This window comes from Mangifera indica, chromosome 4 (genome assembly GCF_011075055.1).
Source record: "Mangifera indica cultivar Alphonso chromosome 4, CATAS_Mindica_2.1, whole genome shotgun sequence".
Lineage (NCBI taxonomy): Eukaryota > Viridiplantae > Streptophyta > Magnoliopsida > Sapindales > Anacardiaceae > Mangifera > Mangifera indica.
This window is the reverse complement of record NC_058140.1, coordinates 4,842,969-4,859,479: the sequence shown is the minus strand read 5'-3', so window position 1 is coordinate 4,859,479 and position 16,511 is coordinate 4,842,969.

The window sequence follows — 16,511 nt, the reverse complement described above, 5'->3', positions numbered from 1 at the left end:
TATACCAACCTAGATTACAATCATTGAAACTTATGAGTTAGAATTTTGGAATAAATGGTTGGATAAAGCTGAAGCTGTCATAGGGTATTGGTACGGAGAATTTCATAATCTCGAGGAACCATTAACATCACGTGTTATATTTCCTGACTAAGGCTAAGCATGGCAGATGAAGAAATGCTTAGGCAATTCGCTGTTAGCCTACAAAATAAATATTCTAGTATTCCATCAGAATATGCAAATTTTGTAACTCAAGAGTCCCAAGAGGATTGAGATAAAGCTAAAAAACTGTATTTAAAGGCAATAAAAAAGGAATATTTTGTTTCCAAAGAAGAAGAAAAATGGAAGGTAGAAGAAAAACTTCCAGATATAACTCTATTGGATGTTGATAAAATCAGCAAATATTATGAAGAGGAATTTAAGAAACAAAAGAAAAATGTTGAAAAGGGAAAAACTTTTAAAAGGATATCTCAAGGACCAAAAATAGAGGATTTAAAGAATCTAATCTTTGATATCAAAGAAGCTTAGATTAAAGATGATTCTTTAGAAGGAATGAAAAATCCCTTGTATTCTTTTGAAAGATTTCTACAAGAAATTTTAAAGCTTGAATATACTCCTACGATTTATCCTAAAAACATAAAGTTGAAATTTAAGCCTAGACTTACACTAAAATTGGTAGAAATACCGTCTAGAGGGACTTGTCTCAGTATAGATTGTGTCAGTAATGTATCTGATGCTATCTCAAATTAGGAAACTGTAAATTGGGTCCATGTACGAAACAAATCTTTTGATCTAGGACAGACCTATTGTTTCCTATAGTCTACACTGCAAGGAGCTACAGGAAGCTTTTGGATGAGTTTAGAAGCTAGTACCAAAATTTTGGATATGGTGAAAGACTTGAAAAGTAGAGAAGGAATTTTCACTTGTTTTAAAGATATGCTCTCTAGAGAATTTACATGTATTACAATATCTAGTAGAAACCTAGCAGAGGTAGTTACTTTATAAGCATTATCTAAGCTTTCACTTTGCGAGATGTTTTTGCTTGAAAATTTCGTTTATGAATATAGACGATATTTTTCTCAATTACTCGAAGGAATGCAAGAGGTTATAAAAACACCTTTTTTGCAAAGTTAATCAACGGGTGGGATAAAATGACTAACGAGGCCTTCAAACTACTCTTAGAAAAGAATCAAATAGTTGATTCCTTAAGAGGAAGAATAAAAGTTGTAAAACAACTTGTGAGAACAAGGTGTCTCAATGCTAAGTTTGATAAAGAAGACAAAAAGCTTAATTTTGATGATACCTACTGTTGTAACTTTGAAGGAGTCCGACAATATGGTTATAGTAAAGTTAAATTGGATAAACTTCAAAGTAGGAAATCTCATAGGAAAAAGAATAAATTCTTTAAAAGGGAAAAGTTTAGACCTAAACACTTTCAAACTATGAGGAAAAAACCTATCTATAATAAATCTCACCTTCTTGACCACGGTAGATTTGTGAGAAAGACAAAGAAGACTCCACCAATAGTGAAGGAAAGAGAAGCAAAGAGGTATTGTGTCACTTCTCCCTCGAGAAAAGTGCAAAAGACTATGATTATTGCTGGATATGTGGCAACACAGAACACTATGATAACAATTCCCAAATAAGGCCAAATGAAAAATTAGTACTAAACTACTTAACGTAGATGTTAGCATTAGAACTTCAAAATATGAACTTGTATTAGGATACAAGGTAAACTCGGATAACAAATCAGTTTATGAATTGATCTTACAATACTTTAGAGAATCAGAGAAAGACTCTTCAACAGATGAAGACTATTCATCAGGGCAAGAAGAAGAGGTCTCTACTTTGCATCGGTTAAATATTTTTATGAATAGAATAAAAAATTTACAAAGCCTTCTAATCTATTTACTGATGATGAGGAACTCATTTTATTAGAACCCGAAACTAATCCATAATTAGTAATTAGCTCGTTTACTAGTTATGAGGATATATCGGTAAGCCCAAATGAATGAATTATTCCAAAGTTTTCTCCAAGAGAAGTCTTTGGAAAAACTTTGATGGATATTCTAGGCTCGAGGACTAGAATATGTACATGAAAAGATTGTTAAATAAAGGGGAAATCATTTTGTCAAATGATGAATGGTTACTAAAGCTGCGTGAACTTGTGAAACGGACAAATAACAAGTATCATTATATACAACTAGGAGTTGTACAGGTTTGTGTATAGGGCTTATTTTGGGGTGGTATAAATGTTCCTTTCTAAGTTGTACTACTAGATAGAAGATCAACCACTTTTACTAAAGCATTAGTTGGAGGATTTCATATAAACTTAGCTTTAGAAAAATCTTATGGGACAATTCGGCCAGGATATACAATCAGTCTTAAAGACCCAAACCTTAAGAGGATCATGGTACTATGAATTCATACCTCTGGATTAAAAGATTTATTACAATTCAGTAATGAAATAGCAATTCAATATAGGATGATATATAGATTAGTAAATTTTGTTAATCCTATATCAATGCACTCTCAATAAAATACAGAAGTGCATGACCCAAGATCAAACTCAATTATTTCAATAAATCTTACCATAGTCAATCTCAAATAGTTGACATGGCCAAGGAATTGAGTTTTAACCTTCACACTACAGCCAAGCATAGTGGACATAGAAATAAACTTAGGAATAAAAATTGAGGAAATTGGTGATAGGGTCGACATAATTCTCCTAATTCTAAGAAACTTAGTTTCAAGGAATGTGTATTCACCAAGAAATTCAATTTCTAAAAGAACAAAAGATAAAAGACCTAGTGCACCAAGGATTAATATATTGGAGAAAGAAAGATTAGATAACTCGGATGCTGAAAGTCACATTTCGAGGAACTTTTTTACAAGGAAGATAATCGGATATAAATCTATGTAGACCAGTATATGAAGAAGAAGATACTTCATCAACGTGAATGATAATGAATCATAAAGTTCATTGTCATGCATTGGTACAAGGCATAATAGAAACTTGTATCATTGTGGAACTGAAATTTCCAGAATATGAACCCTATACTTTAGATATTCTAGTAGATATAGAAGCGACAAAATGTATAGCACGACGATACTATTTTCCACAAGAATTATGAAAACAACTAGAATAACCTATCATGAATACAATCACCGATGGAGGACAAAATGTGATTACGAAATTTGTCTAGAATGTAACCATACTGTTAAACAAGAAAAAGTTTGTCATAAGGGAAGTATTATTATTAGAGTACCTTAAGGTAAACTTTATTATTAGAAACTCATTTTTGTGAGGACAAACAGAAGTGAGACCATTTATCCAAGATAATGACTATATTATTCTTGGAGGACATACTATTCCTATTCTAGCAAAGCCTGAAATAGCTAAAGTCAGAAATGGTTTTAGACCTAAAAAGCTAAGGCAAGAAACTTATTACATCAAATTCTCGATAAAGTCTCGAGAAAAATAGTGGATAACAAAAGTTAAGTTAGAAGAAGATAGGAAAATGACCTGCAAAATAATGTCTCAAAGATTCTCTCACGGTAGATTGTAGAAAGAAAAATCTTTTAAAACATACCTTAGAAAACAAGAAATCTCTAAAATAGTCGAAGGTCATGAATACTCTTCAAATCTTGAAGAAAGTAAAAAATTCAAAGAGGCGTTTTTTCTTTGTTTTGATGAATTACCATTAACACTGTGGGAAAGGAACAATATATTTGCAAAAATAAAACTAAAAAATCTGGATGATAGAGTCAAAACAAACTCTCAACGATACTCTCCTGATATGAAAGAGGAATTTAGAAAACAAATACCATAATTACTAGCTAAAGGGCTAATAAGGGAAAGTAATAGTCGTTACTCTTCGCCTGCTTTTATGGTAATAAATAGAGCATAACGGATTAGAGGAAAAACTAGGGTGGTTATTGACTATAGGATTTTAAATGGCCAAATGACTATTTCCCACCCAAGGTTTGATGTTTTCTCAAATATCCACCCTTTAACTATGAAAACACCAAACACCCACCTATGAGCAGTTAAAATTAACGGTGGTAAGGGTAAAATCGTTATTTTCTCTATAATATTAAAAAATAAACTAAAATATAATCTATTTTTGCCCCCCTAAACTTTGAAAACTAAAATTTTTCCCCAGCTTAAGTTTTAAAAAATGGCAGTTTCACCATAGGGTTTCATTTTGAAATCTCCGACGACATCTCCGGCTCCATTGCCGATGACCTCTCCCTCCCGAAGCATCCTCTCCTTTTGGTGATCTCTTTCCTCCCATTTGGACGCCCGATTGGCGTCGGAGAAGCCTTGGGAGACAAAGTTCTTCGTTTCCCATTCGTCTCCCAAGGCTTCTCCGATGTCGATCGAGCGTCCAAATAGGAGGAAAGAGATCGCCGGAAGGAGAGGATGCTTCGGGAGGGAGAGGCCATCGACAATGGAGCCGGAGATGTTGTCGGAGATTTCAAAACGAAATCCTAGGTTGAAACTGTCATTTTTTAAAACTTAGGCTGGGGGAAAATTTTAGTTTTTAAAGTTTAGGGGGGTAAAAATAGATAAAATTTTCAGGCGTTAGGGTTCTGTTAAATTTAACTGACCATGGGTAAGTGTTTGGTGTTTCCATAGTTAAAGGGTAGATATTTGAGAAAACATCAAACCTTGGGTGGGAAATAGTCATTCGGCTGATTTTAAATAGCAAAACTATAGACAATGTCTAGAAAATACCTAACAAATCAGCTTTATTAAATAAAGCTAGGTTTAGAAAAATCTTTTCTCGATTTGATCTGAAGTTAAGATTTTAGCAAATTAAGATGTCTGAGGAAAGTATGCCTTTGACAACATTTACATGTCCAAAAGGATTATATGAATGGCTAGTTTTACCTTTTGGGTTAAAACAGACACCATCTATATTCCAAAGGAAAATGGATAAGGGTTTCTTTGACTTATCTGATTTTTATGTCATTTATATAGATAATATACTAGTGTTTAGTAAAACTAGGAAAGATAATATAAAACATCTATAACAAGTGACCAAAAGGTTCCTTGAAAATGAAATGATTCTATTTGAAAGAAAAATATAATGGTTCCAAACTAAGATCAAATTCTTAGGAGTAGAGTTTGAAGAAAGAGGCATGAAACTCCAAGGCCACATTTCAAAGAAATTGTTGGATTTCCCTGATGTGTTGGAATTAAGACACATGTTACAACAGTTTCATGGACTAGCAAATCATATAAGGGAATATGTCTCCAATCTAGCTATGGTTATAAACAAATTCAGAAGCAAAGTAAGTTCAAAGGTACCATAGGAATGGACCAACGAAGATACTAATTGTGTAATTCAAATTAAAGACTTGTCTAAAAACCTATAATATTTAACTTTACTTGAAGATACAAATTTTATGATAATAGAAAGTGATGCTTCTGATTATTATTGCGGTAGAGTTCTTAAGGCCAAAAGAATTGATAATATTGAATGAATTGTTCGATATGCATCACGAAAATTCTCAGCAGTTGAAATCAATTATCCTACTCACGAGAAAGAGGTTTTAGCCACTAAAGAATGTATTGACAGATTTCAATTATTCATAATCAATCAAAAGTTTACTTTAAGGATGAATTCAAAGTATTTAACTTCGTTTATGAAACTTCCTTTAAAGGATGACAAAACTAGATTAATTAGATGACAAATCTAGTTTGCTTAGTATAACATTAAAATTGAATATATATCTAATCATTCTAATTTTGTGATAGACTTTTTATCCAGACCCTTACAGGAAATTGGAAAATGCTTCTGCTGTTCTAACTCTACTATTCAGAATAGGAAAAACTTGCACTATCACAAGGATTAATACATTCTAGGTTCTCTCATTCATTAAAAACAAAAAATTCTGATCGGAGAAACCTGAAGTATTAGAAAGCCAACATAGTTAGCATGGTGGATATACAAAAGCTAGCAATATAGTAAAAAGTTAACTTTGATAGAAAGAAAAACTTTGAAATTGGCTAATGTAACAATAAAAACTCTATGTTAAATAAAGGAATGAAAATTAATGCAGACACCAATAAGAAGGAAAACTCTGAAAAGACTAGAGGAACACTTGAAAAAGGTTAAGACTACCTAGGTGCAAGATAAAACTGTTGCAAAATAGGAAAAAAAAAAGAAGAAGCTATAAGAGATGATAAGTACTATAGATAGCTTTAAATTTCTTAAAAACCTTAAGTTGACAAAAGCCAATGAAGCATTGTGGGATGACTTAGAAGTTCAATGCCAAATAGCTATTGCAATAGACTTAAGGCTAGTAGAGCTTAGTTAACTAATGTGAGAGTTAGCAAAACGGCTAGCTTGGCTTGAAGCCGATAAGGTATATTATAAAGAAGAAGAATTTATGGGAAGATTTGTTCTTCAGAGATAGTTGCTTCTAAAAACTAGGATATGCAGGGAGATGAAAAATTTTAATATTCCTTATCTAAATCTAGTCACAATAGAAACGTTAATAGCCTATTGGTAAAAAGAAAAGGTAGATGATCCTCTGGTAGGACTATTTATTTTTACAAATGGAGCTATGGAATTGCATGTTCCTTGAAAACTCTTTAGAAGAGAAAATTACAAATAACTTTTAAAAAGAGATTGGATAGATGCAATGGAAATAGATGTATAAGAAGCGATGATGGACCCGCATATACCAGACACAATGAAACAAGCATTGTGTGTTTTAGATAGAAAAATTCACACATTCACTTCTATTATCACTTCTTTCATCGAAGAAAATAGTGATGTGCAACCTGTACAAATATAGGAGTTTATTGTATGAGAACTATGGTATGGATTAATGGTTCGAGAGGACGTTTCAATGGGACGATATGCACTACAATAAATAGTAAAGAACCTTGATAAAGAGGATTGGTATTGGACAAGAATTCACATAGGTAAACTATTTCAAGTCTAGTCCAAAATTGAAGAACTTCTACAGAGGGATGCTACAGTTCACAAGGATAAAGGAATTATAGTAACTTTACCAAGTAAATACACAAGAGTTCAAGATACTCTATTCAAAGGGAATCGGGCTCAACTCCAAGAGATAACTACTAGATTTAAGATCTAGAATATCTCTCAACAAAGCTTGATAGAGATAACAAAAGAGACTCTTTAGATCATATTAACTCAAGAAATTGAGGCCCAAACAGAAGCCAAGGCTGAAGCCTAAGAAAAGCCTAGGCTAAAATCCCAACTGAGGAAGAAGAAAACAAAAATGCCTTTAGACTCTTTATGGACTCTATAGATAAAACTTAAAATTGTCTAAGGCCCAAAAAAGGCAAGAAGATTCGATCAACCTTCAAATAATCGACATGTAAGACACGACGTGTATCCAATAAGCAAAATACAATGGAAGGATGAGATATTGCCAACACTCAATGAATCAATGTCGAAGATGTTGTAGACACTCAAAACTATACTTCCATGAAATAAATATTATAAAGCACATGGGAGACAAATACCAGTGTTGTTATAAAAAGTCTGTATATTTATCGTTTTGCGTCAGCCAATAGGCTATGTGTAAAGTTTTATATTTATCATGTTACGTCGGCTGATGAGCCGCATGTAAAGTCATTAATTATTATGTCTACAGATTCAAAACTAATTAGAATTTAAAATAGTCATATTCTCATATCTATAAAAGTAGATAGATAGTTGTAATATGAGAGAGATAAATAAAAGAGATTTTCTTTCAAGCTTGCGAAATTTGTTCTTTCAAAATATTTTAAATAATCAAAAGCAAGGTACTCTAATATCTCTTCTAGTCATATTATGATTTATGCATATTATATTATTCATGCATATTATAATAATATAATTGTTTAATTTTCAATGAAATTATGCATGGTATATTGAAAATGATAAATTAAATTTTGATGAAAAACAATTCCACTTTAGTAATGATAGTAATGATAAAGTGTGTTTTGATTATTTGTTAATGATCCTAATTTGGTATCATTAACGATGTGTCATAATGTGATTGATTGTTATTTTATTTTTAATTTTTAACTATATAATTTCGTGATGACACGTCATTATTTATGTATAAAGTTATGCACATAACATGATAAATTAATTTAATATGTAACAATTACTAAAAGGGTAAACTAGCAATATGCAAAATCTTACGTGAATAACATATTTTGCCCTAATAACCCATATGTATAAAATATCATATAAGCCCTTATGGGTAAAATATATGTCAACTACTCTGGATGTAAAATAGTATAACATCTCAATTCTTATAACAAAAGCAAAATTCACCTATTAGAATATATCGCGTGTAGCTCTCCTGGTCAATTGGTTAATATGATTTCAACAATATTTTCACTTAAAATCTAGTGAATCATTAATAATGATAAAAAGATAAAACATAAATCTTCATACTTGCATTTATTGAAGAGAATATGATAATGAGCTTATTGGAAGTGTTGATTGGGTGAAAATGGTAAGGCTCTTCATAAATATTAGAAGTATAGAGATGAGGGTTGACTTGTCTTAATTTAAGATGCTTAATCTATTTAACCTTTGGTCAGTTTGCTAATTTCACATACACCTCTCAAACGTTAATTTTAGAATTATGCTGGAAGTATAGAGATGAGGGTTATACCTGCCTAATTAATATAATACTTTAATTTTATAATTATGTTAATTTTTTAAAGTTGATTCACATATGACAAAATGGGACATTTTAGACTTCTTGTCACTTTCATCAAATGTTGGTTTAGAGGTGTTAGTGGGTTAGGTCGTTCTAGTAGGACCTATTGTGCTTATGGGTTGAGTCGACCCAAAAAATACTTAAGGCACACGACATGACCCTGTGTATATAAGGATGAGCCTTAAATGGATTGAACTATTAGTTTTAATAAAAAATATATTTTTTTAATTATTATCTGAAAAGTAACAAGTCGGGCTAACCCACGGGCCTAATGCCTAGGCTCACAAGATATTATAGTGCAGGCCAAACCTTTCCCGATCGGGCTATATTTAATGTTTCTAACTGGGCTACGAGTTGACCTAACCCATTTGACATGTTTACGTTGGTTAAAAGTTACTTCCCCTGATCTATTAGACCAAACTATTTAGGCTTAATATCAAGCAACGAAATGTTTTAACTTTCCATGGATCTATCACCATTATTAATAAACAATGCTATGAATATATATTTTTTAATACATAATTAAATATATAGATTATGTATAATCATTTGATTGAATATTATTTTATTTTTAATTTAAAATCACATAATTACAAGATAATACGTCATCTGTGTTTCCAATTATATACTTAAAAATGTATACAAATAATTTTATTATATTAATAAACAAGCAATAGTGACATACTCTTCTTTAACTTCCATTTTAATTTCTTTTACATATCAATTACTTTCTGTTTCTCAGTTTTTTTTCCTGCCTTTACACTAACAGTTAGTTAGTATCTGTAAAATACCACAATTCTTCTAGGAAAATTAATTAAAATAGGCAAAATAGTTGTCGCCTATGCCAATTTAGTTAAGAAAAGTTGAGCGTTACTTTTTTAAGCAAAACCTATAATTTGTACCAAAAATACTTTTTCCATTGTATTACTATCTCCTTCACCATTTTTCTTTCAACATGAACAATAATCACACTTAAAATAGGTAGTGTTGCTTCTCCAACAATATCATCACAGTCCAAGTAAACATCTTGACTTAGATTTATATTAAACAAAAACTTTCATTTGTTTGTGTTAATGCTATTAGTTTCAAATATTTGAGAATGAAGATCAAAACATGTTGATTTTTGAAAGAATATGATGCTTCTTTTTGTTTGTTGATACTTTTAATAATTACATAACTTGGATACAAGCAACATCTGTTGTTTTTATCAAAGTAGAATAATTATTGGTGTCCATATTGAAGGAAAACCAGAACTATGATTTTCCTGAAAATGTTATGTGCATGTGTGTGCGCTCTTTGGACTACGATAAAACTATTCAAAATGTTTGTGGGTTAATTGTAATATATCATCATTTAATTGAATTTCTTTCGTATAGGAAAATAGTTGAGGTAATATATAGGCTTAGATATGGTGGGCAAAGGGTTGCTGGAGTTGGTAACACTTAGAAATACATTAGTGGGATTCATACATTGGTATCAATTAACGCAAAAATAAATTATGATGGATTTGTAAAAACAATCTATTCTCGTTTGAGCATCAACCCAAGTTGCAATAATGTAAAAATTTGTATGCAAAACCCAACTACCTTTAGTGATTTATCGTATTTGATAAAGGATTACTATGATGTTTGAATTGTCATAAAGCTATCTAAAGCACAGTCAAAGGTTTACTCATTCCCAATCATGGATGAAGTTCACTCTTTGGATATTATATATTGTGAGACACAATATATAATGTGCTCAAAATGATAACGTGAATGTGAACTTGTATGATGGTGTTGAGGTTAGGGCAAGCTTAATTGCTTCCTCTCAAGATTAAAGTGAAAGAGCAAGGCGCCAAGAGGAGGTACATCGGAGAGATGTTTTGAGATAGGTGTTATTCCAACAGATGATTTTCAATCAGATAAAGAGAAATTTGGTGGTTGTGATGATGGTGGTGATGGTGGCAGTGATAATGGTAGTTATGATACGGGGGTTGGTCCTAGTGGGTTAACGCTAGACAGTTCAGATCACAATGTTCCAATACATCACGGGTCTGTTCTCATTAATGATTAAGTTCCAAATCTATTTTTTAGGGGTCCAGAGCCTTATAAGGATGTGAAAAATAAGAGTATTGAAATTCATTCATGAGAAACCCCCAAAAGGCTAATAATCTTAGAGGGATGAATATAATTATTTAAAACTTTTTAACCAAATAAAAGGTTTTAACAAATTTATAAACAATCACACCTAAACAAATAAATTCAACATGTCCAAATAATTAAGCACAAACAATATTCAATAATCTATCAAAGCATACAACACATATATAAGCATAAACTTTACTTAGCAATTTATCACAAACACAATACAAACGTAAAACATAAAGTAAAAAGAGTGGGGAAAGGACATGGTCAAGATCTATCGTGGTTTGAAGCTTTTTCTTCCAAGCCTCCTGTATCCACTTCTTTAAACAACCTACTTGAAGTTTCACTCATAAAGATATTGTCACTTTACAATAGTTTTTCGGGATTTTGTCCACATACACTAATTTTTCGAGATTGTATCTACCACTATAGTTTATCTGAGATTTCACCTAAGATTGCTTGAATAAAAAAGAAAATGAATACAAGGTTGATACAAGAAAATAAGCATAAGAGTTTATCTCAAATAATTGAGTTGTAAGTTTATAAGAGAAATTATAGAAGAAAATAAGTATATGATTTTTACATGTGCAATCTCTAAGCTATTCCTCATTAAAGAGTTTTCAATTTATAGTTTTGGATAGTTGGAATAAGTCATATGACCGTTGGTTGAGAGAATAGATCCATTGGGCATTGAAATCAACAATTTCTATAAGCATCTGTGAGGCACACGGCCGTGTGTCTAAGACACACAAGTGTATGTCTTTTAATTTTTCACTTTTTGTGCTTGGTCAATCTTCAGTCAAAGCTCTCAATGGTCAAATTTTCAAATGCACCATTTATGGGACAAACATCCCTACTTTTGAGACAGGCATCCTACCTTACACCTTCAAAATTCCAAAATGTTTCGAACATGAAAAGCCAAGAAAAAGATAGGCAGAGTGACGGGTGTCCTTGATACATGGGCCTGTGTTTTAAGGAACATGGGTGTGTATGTTGTTTAAACATGTTGATTTTTGCCCAAACCTGCACGAGAAGGATACACGGTCATTTTTCCTTGTTTGTTGGCTTGATACATAGGTGTGTGGTTTAAGGCACATGAGTGTGTATGTTAACTTTTGCCCAAAACTGCATGGGAAGGATACATGCCCAAAACTATGGGAAAGATACACGAGGCGTGTAGTCATGATGCATGAGCATGTATGTTCTGTTTCTGTATTTTCCAAATTGTGTCCACTTGATAATATTTTTGATACATTCCTTAGATAATGTTAGATATTCACTTTTGTGTTTTTAACATTATCAAAACACCTAGGAGTTCAACAATTTAGCTTCACCATGAGATAGGAGATTCAAAGTGAATGATCAATTTGTCTGTAAATAGATCTTAATAGATACATTTCATAGGGATGCATTGAAAAATTATTATTAGTTCAAGGTAACAAGTTCAAACAAAAAAAAAGGGATATCAAATGTTTGCATAAACAATGTAAATGAAGAACATAAGGAGTGAAGTTAAGTAATTGTGACCTTTTCGTGTTGCATAGGTTGGAAAAACACACTTGTCCTCAGGATATTATAATGCCTCACCATAGACAGGCTGACAAAAGGGCACTTGGTAAAATATTATAGTCTGTGTTTACTACAACTAAACATATCTATAGGCTGAAAGATATCATAACAAATGTGACAGATAGGTACAAGATTAATATCTCATAAACTCAAGTTTGGTGTGCTAAGAACTAGACTTTGAATAAGATCCGAGGTTTACTAGAAGAGTCATTCCGACTATTTCCGACATACCATTATAACCTAAAAAAAAAATCTTGACACTATTACACACATCTAGACAGACAAGGATAATCGATTCTATTTTATCTTTATAGTCTTAAGGTGCTCAATTAGAGCATTTCGAGATTACAGTCATTTCATCATTTGTATTGATAGAGCATTTTTGAAAGTTCGATAGTGAGGGACACTTTTTATTTAGGAAACAATGGAAACAACTAGATTGATTCATTAGCATTTAGGGTAGGAGGGAAAGAGGAAATGATTACCTGGACCTTGTTTCTGAGAGCTTTACATCGGTGCATTAGTGATCTCCCAAAATTATTATTATATCATTTCAAACAGACACCATATTATCATTTACTTTGTGAAAGAGGTGTTCCTAAATGTGCACCACAGTTGGTGCAACCATCATATAAAGGGAAACATATGCAATAGGTACAAACAAGCTAAACCCGTAGAAGTGTTATTTTGGAGAGCCATAAAAGCCTATAAGATACTAGATTTTGAAGAGGCTCTACGAACATTTCTCTGACATCTGATATAATATAATTACCATTAATATTGCAGAGTCGTTCAATGCATTCGCATGACAAGCATGAAAGTTGCCAATGATGATACTCCTTGAATTTCTACGTTTTATCCCATAAAAAATGGTTTTATACTTAACACACTCTAATGGGTTTGTTATGTAAGACGTTACTACATTTCTTATATTTGCTGACATTAAAGTTGATGGAAATTTTATAACATTTTGATGTATGTTTAATCACCAAAGATTTACAGTAATCCCCTAACTCTATGAGCTGAGGAGAAATTGGTTGGTCATGTTAAAAAATCAACCAATATGATTGTTAAACCAATAATTGTACATAAATATGAAGTACATGGTACGGGTCAACCAATTGCTACTTTCAATCTATCAGAGAAAAAGTGTAATTGTATGAAATTTCAACTATCACAACTTCCATGTACACACGTTGTAGTTGTTGCCAAGTTCCAGAACCTTTTGAATTGTTATCAATGGGTAAGCAAGTACTACTCCACTTAATATTGGAAGTTATTTACATGGAGAGTGTAAACCCATTGAGAGATTTGTTTGAATAAAAACATCTCGAGGAAATCTCGATAGTCCTTTTGCCTTATATAAAATGACAACCTTTAGGGAGACCTTTTGAACACAATAGAAGATTTTCACAAGGGGAGGAAGTACATGAACATATTGTAGTCGATGACGCGAGAATGGACACACTAGATCGAATTATTCAAATCCATTACCTGAGTCAACAACATTGTCTTCACGTAAGGGTAGTATAAGTAAGGGATGAATGACATTGCATCCTGGCCATAGGAATGCAAGTCGTAGTCGTGGGAAGTGATTGACTTGATCATATGACATAATGTAATATAGGTTGTAGAATTTCCAAGTTATCATATATGAATTTTTCACTGTTTATAGTTATGTTCCACTTTTCAACGTACTTGTTTTTGCTTTTGTTATTACAAGCAACAACAGAGCCAAAGGAGTTCAAAGTTGTTGTCAACACAACATATGTCAAAATTTTTTGTGTTCCACTTCTTTTGTTTTTTGTTTTTGATGGAATGTTGCTAGAAGTGGACAACAATTTTGGACCATCATTGCTTTTTGTTAGGAGACTCTTATCATTTTTAAAGGGAAAGTCAAACTAAAAAGTGATTATTTTTGTATAGTGAAAAAAAAAAAGTGGCAATATATATGTATAAAAGACAAAAAAATTGGTTATTTTAATTAACATCTCTTTTTATGGATAAAATATGATTCAACTACTATGGATGTAAAATAGTATAACATCTCAATTCCTATAACAAAAGCAAAATTTGCCTATTAGAATATATCACATCTACCTCTCCTGGCCAATTGTTTAATATGATTTTAACAATATTTTCACTTAAAATCTAATGAATCATTAATAGTAATAAAAAGATCAAATATAAATCTTCATACTTGCATTTATTGAAGAAAATAATTTAAGATGTTTAAGCCATTTAACCTTTGGAGAGTTTACTAATTTCATAACACCTTTCAAACATAGTTATAATTGCCTAATTTTGTATCACTTTTATAATTATATTAATTTCTTTAAAGTTGATTCACATAAGACAAAATGAGACATTTTAGACTTCTCGTCACTTTCATCAAATGTTTGGTTTAGAGGTGTCAGTGGGTTAGGCCAACTCTAACATGACCCATCATGTTTATGGGGCTAAGCCGATCCAAAAAATACTTAAGACACATGACACAACTTTATATATATAGGGTCGGACTTTAAACGAGCTAACCTATTAATTTTAATAAAAAATAATTTTTGTAATTATTATGTGAATAGTTACAGGTCAGGTTAACCTACTAGCCTAATGCCTAGCCTATAGGTTGCTATAGTGCAAGCCAAGCCTTTCTGAACTGACCTATATTTTCAAGCTTCTAGCTAGACCATGGGCCAACCTGACCCATTTGACATGTCTACATTGGTTAAAAGTTACTTCCCCCGATCTATTGGACCAAAACTAGTTAGGCCTAATCTCAGGTAACAAAATGTATTAACTTTCCATGGATCCATCACCATTATTAATAAGCAATGCTATGAATATATATTTTTAATACATAATTAAATATATAGATTATGTGTCATTATGTGATTGAATATTATTTTATTCTTAATTCAAAATTATAATCATAAGTTAATACATCATCCATGTTCCTAATTATATAATTAAAAAAATATATAAATAATTTTATTACATTAATAAACAAGCAATAGTGACATACTCTTCTTCAACTTCTGTTTTTTTTTTTCTATGTATCAATTACTTTCCATTTCTTAGTTTTTTTTTTCTGCCTTTACACTGACAGTTAGTTAGTACCTATAAAATACTACAATTCTTCTAGGAAAATTAATTAAAATACGCAAAATAGTTGTTGCCTATACCAATTTAGGTAATGAAAGTTGAGTTGTACATTTTAAAGCAAAACCTATAATTTCTATAAAAAATAGTCTTTCCACTATGTTACTATCTCCTTCACCATTTTTCTTTCAACACAAACAGCAATCATGCTTAAAATAGGTGGTGTTGTTTCTCCAACAAGATCATCATAGTCCAAGTTAGCATCTTGACTCAGATTTATATTAAACATGAACTTTCATTTGTTTGTGTTAGTGTTGTTAGTTTCAAATATTTGAGAATGAAGATCAAAACATGTTGATTTTTGAAAGAATATGATGCTTCTTTTTGTTTGTTGATACTTTTAACAATTACATAACTTGAATGCAAGCAATATCTATTGTTTTTATCAAAGTAGAACAATTGTTGGTGTCCAAATCGAAGGAAAACTAGAACTACGATTTTCTTGGAAAATGTTATGTGCGTGTGCGTGTGTGAGCTTTGGACTGTGATAAAACTATTCAAAATATTTGTGGGTTAATTGTAATATATCGTCACTTGGTTGAATTTCTTTCGTATAGGAAAATGGTTGAGGTAATATCTATGTTTAGATATGGTGGCCAATGGATTGTTGGATGGCCAATGGATTGTTGGAGTTGATAACACTTAGAAATACTTTGGTGAGGTTTATCAATTGAAGCAAAAATAAATTACAATGAATTTGTAAAGCTAGTCTATTCTTATTTGAGTATCAACCGAAGTTGCAATAATGTAAAAATTTATATGCAAAACCCAACCACCTCTAGTGATTTGTTATGGATTACTACAATGTTTGGATTGTCATGCTGCTATCTAGGGCATGCAAAAGGAATCCACTTTTTCAAACTCAATTGCGTCTGTTTCTTCACATGCTACCTTCTTTGGCTACATTAGCTTGGAAACGATGCTAACTTTGATGAGGCTCTTGGCCTTGAG